Genomic DNA, 7,580 nt, shown 5'->3' on the forward strand with positions numbered 1-7,580 from the left:
TTGCTCTCGGGCCTCAAGATTTCATCCACTACTGCTCGGTTCTGTATCGTTTCTTTTCCGGTTCAGTTAGTTGCTCGTTAACAACGGTGCATAGCAGTACTAGGTATATGTTTACTGATAGTTTGCCGAGATGTACCTCGGGTATGGGTTCACTGAATGTAATTGAAGAGCAGCACAACGACATTATGCAGTGTTCTTCCACCTAAGGCAACCCTATTTACTTTTGTATCTGTTTGAGGATTGCTGAATTACTCTTTGTTTTGTGTAGCTGCAATGCAGACCTTTCCACTCTTTTGAAGTATTTTCCTGTAGAAAAGGTAATTGTTATGGCAAACTGAATAATTCGTAATTACATTGCTACCCTGTAACGGGACACTGGAGACAACGGGTCCCTTCTACGAAAATAGTCAGAAAATATGCCTGAACAACCTCCGTCATTTTGTCAGTGGAGTTCTGGTTCATCCTTATATTCTATAGGTACTTTTTAACATATTTTGGGCTACAGTTTTATCAATAGATTTGATCCAATAATTGTATTACTATGTGTTGTGTTGTCGACGGTTGAAGTAGGGAGGATGTAAAATGTAGACTGGCTACAGCAAGGAAAGCGTTTTTGAAGAAGAGAAATTTGTTAAAATCAACTACAGATTTACGTGTCAGTAAGTCTTTCCTGAAAGTATTTGTATGGAGTGTAGCCATGTATGAAAGTGAAACATGGACGATAAATAGTTTAGACAGGAAGAAAATAGAAGCTTTCGAAATATGGTGCTACAGAAGAATGCTGAAGATTAGATGGGTACATCACGTAACTAATGGGAGGTATAAAATAGAACTGAGGAAAAGAGGAATTTGTGGCTCAACTTGACTGGAAGAAGGGATCGGTTGGTAGGACACGTTCTATAGGATCAAGAGATCAACAATTTAGAGTTGGAGGGAAGCTTAAAGGGTAAAAATCGTAGAGGGAGAGAAAGAGATGAATGCACTAAGCAGATTCAGAGGGATGTAGGCTACAGTAGTTACTCGGAGATGAAGAAACTTTGCACAGGGTAGAGTAAGATGGAGAGCTGCATCAAACCAGTCTCTGGACTGAAGACCACAACAACAAAAACATGTATACCAGATTAAAAATGTACATGCACGCCATTTCAACGATTAAATTTTGCCCATTGTATTATTTCATTTTCCAACCACAAAACTAAATGGATTATGTTAAATCTACACAGAAGCGGCAAAGAAACTGGTATAGGCATGCGCATTCAGAGATAAGTAAACAGGCAGAATACGGCGCTGCGGTCGGCAACGCCTATATAGGAGAAAAAGTGTATGTCACTGTAGTTAGTTCGCTTACTGCTGCTACAGTGGCAGGTTATCAAGATTTAAGTGAGTTTAAACGTGGTGTTATTGTCGGTGCACGAGGGACGGGACACAGCATCTCCAAGGTAGCGACGAAGGTGGGATTTTCCCGTACAACAATTTTAAGGGTGTACAATGAATATCAGAACATCAAATGTCCGACATCGCTCCTGCCGGGAAAGATTCTGCAAGAATGGGACCAACGACGACTGAAAAGAATCGTTCAACGTGACAGAAGTGCAACCCTTCCGCAGATTCTTGCAGATTGGAATGCTGACCCATCAACAAGTATCAGCGAGCGAACCATTCAACGAAACATAATCAATATGTGCTTTTGGAGCCGAAGACACACTCATGTACTCTTGATGACTGCACGACAGAAAACTTTACTCCTCACCCGGGCCCATCAACACCGACAGTGGACTGTATTGAGCACATGGACGCATACGGGTATGGAGACAACATCATGAATCCATGGGCCTGCATGTCAGCAGGGGACTGTTCAAGCTGGTGGAGACTTGTCAATGATGTAGTACGTGTGCAATTGGAGTGATATCGGACTACTGATACGTATAGATTCGACTCTGACAGGTGACACGTACCTAAGCATCCTGTCTGCTCACCTGCATCCATTCATGTCCATTGTACATTCCGACGACTTGTGCAATTCCAGCAGGACAGTGCGACACCCTTCACGTCCAGAATTAATACAGAGTGGCTCCAGGAACACTCTTCTGAGTTTAAACACTTCCACTGGCCACTAAACTCACCAGACATCAACGTTGTTGAGCATATCTCTGCTGACCACCCAGTTCCCCAAACATGAACATTACTATCATATGTGGGACGCCTTGCAACGTGCTGTTCGGAAGAGATCTCCACCCCGTCGTAGTCTTACGGATTTATGGCCAGCCGCGTAGGTTTTATGGTGTCAGTTCTCTCCAGCACTACTTCAGACATTACCCGAGTCCATGTTACGTCTTGTTGCGGCATTTCCGCGTGGTTGCGGTGCCCCTACACGATAGTAGGCAGGTGTGCCAGTTTATTTGCTCTTTAGTGTATAATTACAGATTCTCTTACTACATTTCATGTGCTGCATAGCTTTATTGCTTCTTTTAGTCATAAGACACGATAGTTGCCAGTGACGCAACTAAAAAGGAGTTCAGAATGATGTTTATTTCCTTATTAGCCGCCGCAATAAAAGTGCGGTCTTCTACTTACTACAGTCCCAGTGACTTAGTAAAAGTGAATTAGTTATTATAAATTTCATTTTTTATTATTATTATAAGTATTATTGCAGTAATAGTCTGCCTGGGATAGTGATGAAGTAAAGCAGTTAAACCATGTCATAAGTCATGACTGGGTATCTCCATCGATGAGGCTGGTTTCAGCGGAATTGCCTTATTTCCCGCCTGCGAAGTGTGTGAGCTCTAGCTTGTTTACGTTGCGACCTCGCATGCGCGCGGGCTTCGTACATTGCAATCATAGGAAATAAGTTCAGAAAATCTACGTTACCTTTTATCTATTGATAGGAATATGTAAGATCGAACGCCTTAGATGTGTAACGTTTCCTCCACGAGGAGGCTTAGATCCCGCCATCGGAACTGCTGGGTATCCATCAGTCGATTCTCAGTAACACCGTTTACTTTGAAATGATCAATGGCACAGCATGCGAGCGCGTTTTAAACACGACCAAACAGGGACTACGTTACCGTCACGGTGCAGATTTATGTCGGGCTAGGACCCGAGCACGGATTTCACGCTTTACGCTAGCAGTGTCGTTAACTGCTTTGGTGGTCGGTCAGTGTGGCCGAGCGGTTCTAGGCGCTTCAGTCTGGAACCGAGCGACCGCTACGGTCGCAGGTTCGAATCCTGCCTCGGGCATGGATGTGTGTAATGTCCTTAGGTTAGTTAGGTTTAAGTACTTCTAAGTTCTAGGGGACTGATGACCTCCGATGTTAAGTCCTATAGTGCTCAGAGCCAATTTAACTGCTTTGGTTATCCGTGCACGACTCAGAGCCACACTCAAAAGTCGATATGTCGTCGTTCCTGCTGTGCTCATACACACATTATGTAATTCCCGCACAGAGGGTATTTGGTCTGAAAACGGATAAATACAGCATTACATTCCCTTATTCAGCCTATGGTTGTTCGTATTCGCATTGCGAATACATTTCATGTATTTTATAACGGTTATAGTCGCCACAGTGTCTGTTCCTTCAGACATGCAGGCATGTCAGAAAGAACATCGCATCGTTTTTCTTGACGTCAAGGCATGGAAATATTGATCATATATCTCATTACGTTTGAGCTGGAAATATGTTCTAAGATTCTATAACAAATGGACGTCGAGGATATTGAGCAGTGGTTTTGTGGAGCACTTCTTCTGTGCTTATACTATACGGGTATAATCAGTGTTTTCTTACAATTATTGGGCATGGTTTTCTGTGTGAGGCATCTGTGGTAGCTTATCTGTTATCAATTTCATCTGGCTGTGGAGCTTTGTTCAATTTTAGCAATTTGTAGCTGTTTCTAAACAACATTTACAATTACATCTACACTCCTGGAAATGGAAAAAAGAACACATTGACACCGGTGTGTCAGACCCACCATACTTGCTCCGGACACTGCGAGAGGGCTGTACAAGCAATGATCACACGCACGGCACAGCGGACACACCAGGAACCGCGGTGTTAGCCGTCGAATGGCGCTAGCTGCGCAGCATTTGTGCACCGCCGCCGTCAGTGTCAGCCAGTTTGCCATGGCATACGGAGCTCCATCGCAGTCTTTAACACTGGTAGCATGCCGCGACAGCGTGGACGTGAACCGTATGTGCAGTTAACGGACTTTGAGCGAGGGCGTATAGTGGGCATGCGGGAGGCCGGGTGGACGTACCGCCGAATTGCTCAACACGTGGGGCGTGAGGTCTCCACAGTACATCGATGTTGTCGCCAGTGGTCGGCGGAAGGTGCACGTGCCCGTCGACCTGGGACCGGACCGCAGCGACGCACGGATGCTCGCCAAGACCGTAGGATCCTACGCAGTGCCGTAGGGGACCGCACCGCCACTTCCCAGCAAATTAGGGACACTGTTGCTCCTGGGGTATCGGCGAGGACCATTCGCAACCGTCTCCATGAAGCTGGGCTACGGTCCCGCACACCGTTAGGCCGTCTTCCGCTCACGCCCCAACATCGTGCAGCCCGCCTCCAGTGGTGTCGCGACAGGCGTGAATGGAGGGACGAATGGAGACGTGTCGTCTTCAGCGATGAGAGTCGCTTCTGCCTTGGTGGCAATGATGGTCGTATGCGTGTTTGGCGCCGTGCAGGTGAGCGCCACAATCAGGACTGCATACGACCGAGGCACACAGGGCCAACACCCGGCATCATGGTGTGGGGAGCGATCTCCTACACTGGCCGTACACCACTGGTGATCGTCGAGGGGACACTGAATAGTGCACGGTACATCCAAACCGTCATCGAACCCATCGTTCTACCATTCCTAGACCGGCAAGGGAACTTGCTGTTCCAACAGGACAATGCACGTCCGCATGTGTCCCGTGCCACCCAACGTGCTCTAGAAGGTGTAAGTCAACTACCCTGGCCAGCAAGATCTCCGGATCTGTCCCCCATTGAGCATGTTTGGGACTGGATGAAGCGTCGTCTCATGCGGTCTGCACGTCCAGCACGAACGCTGGTCCAACTGAGGCGCCAGGTGGAAATGGCATGGCAAGCCGTTCCACAGGACTACATCCAGCATCTCTACGATCGTCTCCATGGGAGAATAGCAGCCTGCATTGCTGCGAAAGGTGGATATACACTGTACTAGTGCCGACATTGTGCATGCTCTGTTGCCTGTGTCTATGTGCCTGTGGTTCTGTCAGTGTGATCATGTGATGTATCTGACCCCAGGAATGTGTCAATAAGGTTTCCTCTTCCTGGGACAATGAATTCACGGTGTTCTTATTTCAATTTCCAGGAGTGTATATCAATTATCTTTCAGTGGCACAAGAATTAAATTGGGAAGCAACATTTGAAAAGCAAGTTCAGCTTTCCTGAGCTGGCATTGCTATCCTCAGTTTCAGTCCCTTCTCGTCCTTCAGCGTCTGGACACAACTTTTTACTACCACTAACAGTCTGTACATGCGACCAGAATTTCGTTGGGTTTTGTGGGAGATCCTTAGATAGTGTTTTGGTGCGTCAGTCATTGTAGGCTTCACTCGCACCTCTTTTTATGGGCAAACGTGTTTCGTTAGAACTTGCCTCCCTCATCACTGACAGACTACGTTGCATTTTAAGCCATTTGCAGCATATTACAACCCAGTAGCTGACAAACGGCTTCGCACAAATCATGACAGCAATTTTAGTCAGACTAGGATTGCTCAACTGTTGCATAGTCGTATGGCAGGGCTGTTTGTACAAAATGCTATCTGTGGTTTCTCCAAAACCGGAATCTGGCCACTGGATCCACTGATTTTTCAGGTTTCGAATTTCGTGTCGGCTGTATTCAACCCAGAACGAGAAGCTAGAAATCAATAAAAAAAGAAATTAGTGGAGAGACAAGTCAAGAACTACAAAGAAAATCAAGGCAAGTTAATGGAGATTGAGCACTCCTGGATCACACAAACAAACCTGTACTGGAAGAGTGTCAATAGATCCACAAGACAACTCCCCCATCTCAACTCTACGGAAAATATGAAGAAGAAATGCAACAGCATCTCTTTACAAGAGACTCCTCCTTGACAAACAGTCTGAGAAAAACAAAAGTGGGCCTAACAACACTAAAGGTGACAAAACCAAACGTGTCAATACATCTTCAAGTTTGTCGTGCAAGAACTGCGAATTGACTGGGAGGAAGAAAAGATTAAGTTCCTCAAATGTTTTGTTTGGTGTTGTAGCAGATGTGTGAAAGGATGTGTGAGGAAAGAACTATTTTACTGTGATAGCTGCAAATCTGAATGAGTAGCTGTTGCTGAAATTCTTCAGTGTAAGTTCAAAAGTAGCCTAACATTTTAGAAAATGAATATTGCATTAAGAAATCAAATTTGTTTGCTATTGTCTTAAGAATTAAAATAAATATTGGTCAAACTCATCAAATATCTGTATTTCTTGCCATAGCTGAAAGCATCTTTAGCGGTAGAATTTTAGAAGACCTGGTTCTAAATTGTACGACTTGGGCCTCTCCACCTGTCGTGTTATATCGTATCACTGTGAAATGTGTGTCTTGAGGTTGAAACTCTCCTCTCCGTGCTTTCTTACAAATAAATTTCCTTTTGGAGAGGGTCCGCCATGATCAAAACACAAATTCTTAATTTTCTTTTTATTTCCATTTTCCAATATGAAGGAAAACAGGAAATTGTGTTTTGCTCAACGCGGACGCTCTCCAAACAAAACTTGTAGAATATTTCTTTTAGAAACTCGTCAAATGTGTCTGCGAGAATGGGCTGCATATCATTCAGTTAAAGTACAAGGTGTGGCTAGAAAAAAGCCGGACTAGTACTGGTGAAACAATAAAACGAATGCAATAAGGCGGAAAGTCGCGTGGCCTGTCACGTGACTCTCGCTCCGCCTACTGCTCGAGTTTCATCTGCCTCCTGCACTCAGTCTGCCCGTGGCGTCTGTTTTAAATAGTTGACGTTTTGTCTGTGCGTCGGAAAATGTTGAGTGTACAGAAAGAACAGCGTGTTAACATCAAATTTTGTTTCAAACTAGGAAAATCTGCAAGTGAAACGTTTGTAATGTTACAACAAGTGTACGGCGATGATTGTTTATCGCGAACACAAGTGTTTGAGTGGTTTAAACGATTTAAAGATGGCCGCGAAGACACCAGTGATGACACTCGCACTGGCAGACCATTGTCAGCAAAAACTGATGCAAACATTGAAAAAATCGGTAAACTTGTTCGACAAGATCGCCGTTTAACAATCAGAGCAGTGTCTGAGTTAACAGGAGTTGACAAGGAAAGTGTTAGGCAGATTCTTCATGAAAGTTTCAACATTAACAAAGTGTGTTCAAAAATGGTTCCAAAGTGTCTCACAATTGAACAGAAGGAACGCCGAAGAATGATTTGTTCTGACATCCTGGAAAACATTGAAAGTGATCCCACCTTCTTACAAAATGTTATTACTTGCGATGAATCGTGGTTTTTTACTTACGATCCCGAAACTAAACGCCAATCGATGCATTGGAAAACTCCTGGTTCTCCACGACAAAAAAAAGCACGAACGTCAA

The sequence above is a fragment of the Schistocerca nitens genome, chromosome 9 (genome assembly GCF_023898315.1).
Source record: "Schistocerca nitens isolate TAMUIC-IGC-003100 chromosome 9, iqSchNite1.1, whole genome shotgun sequence".
Taxonomy (NCBI): Eukaryota; Metazoa; Arthropoda; class Insecta; order Orthoptera; family Acrididae; genus Schistocerca; species Schistocerca nitens.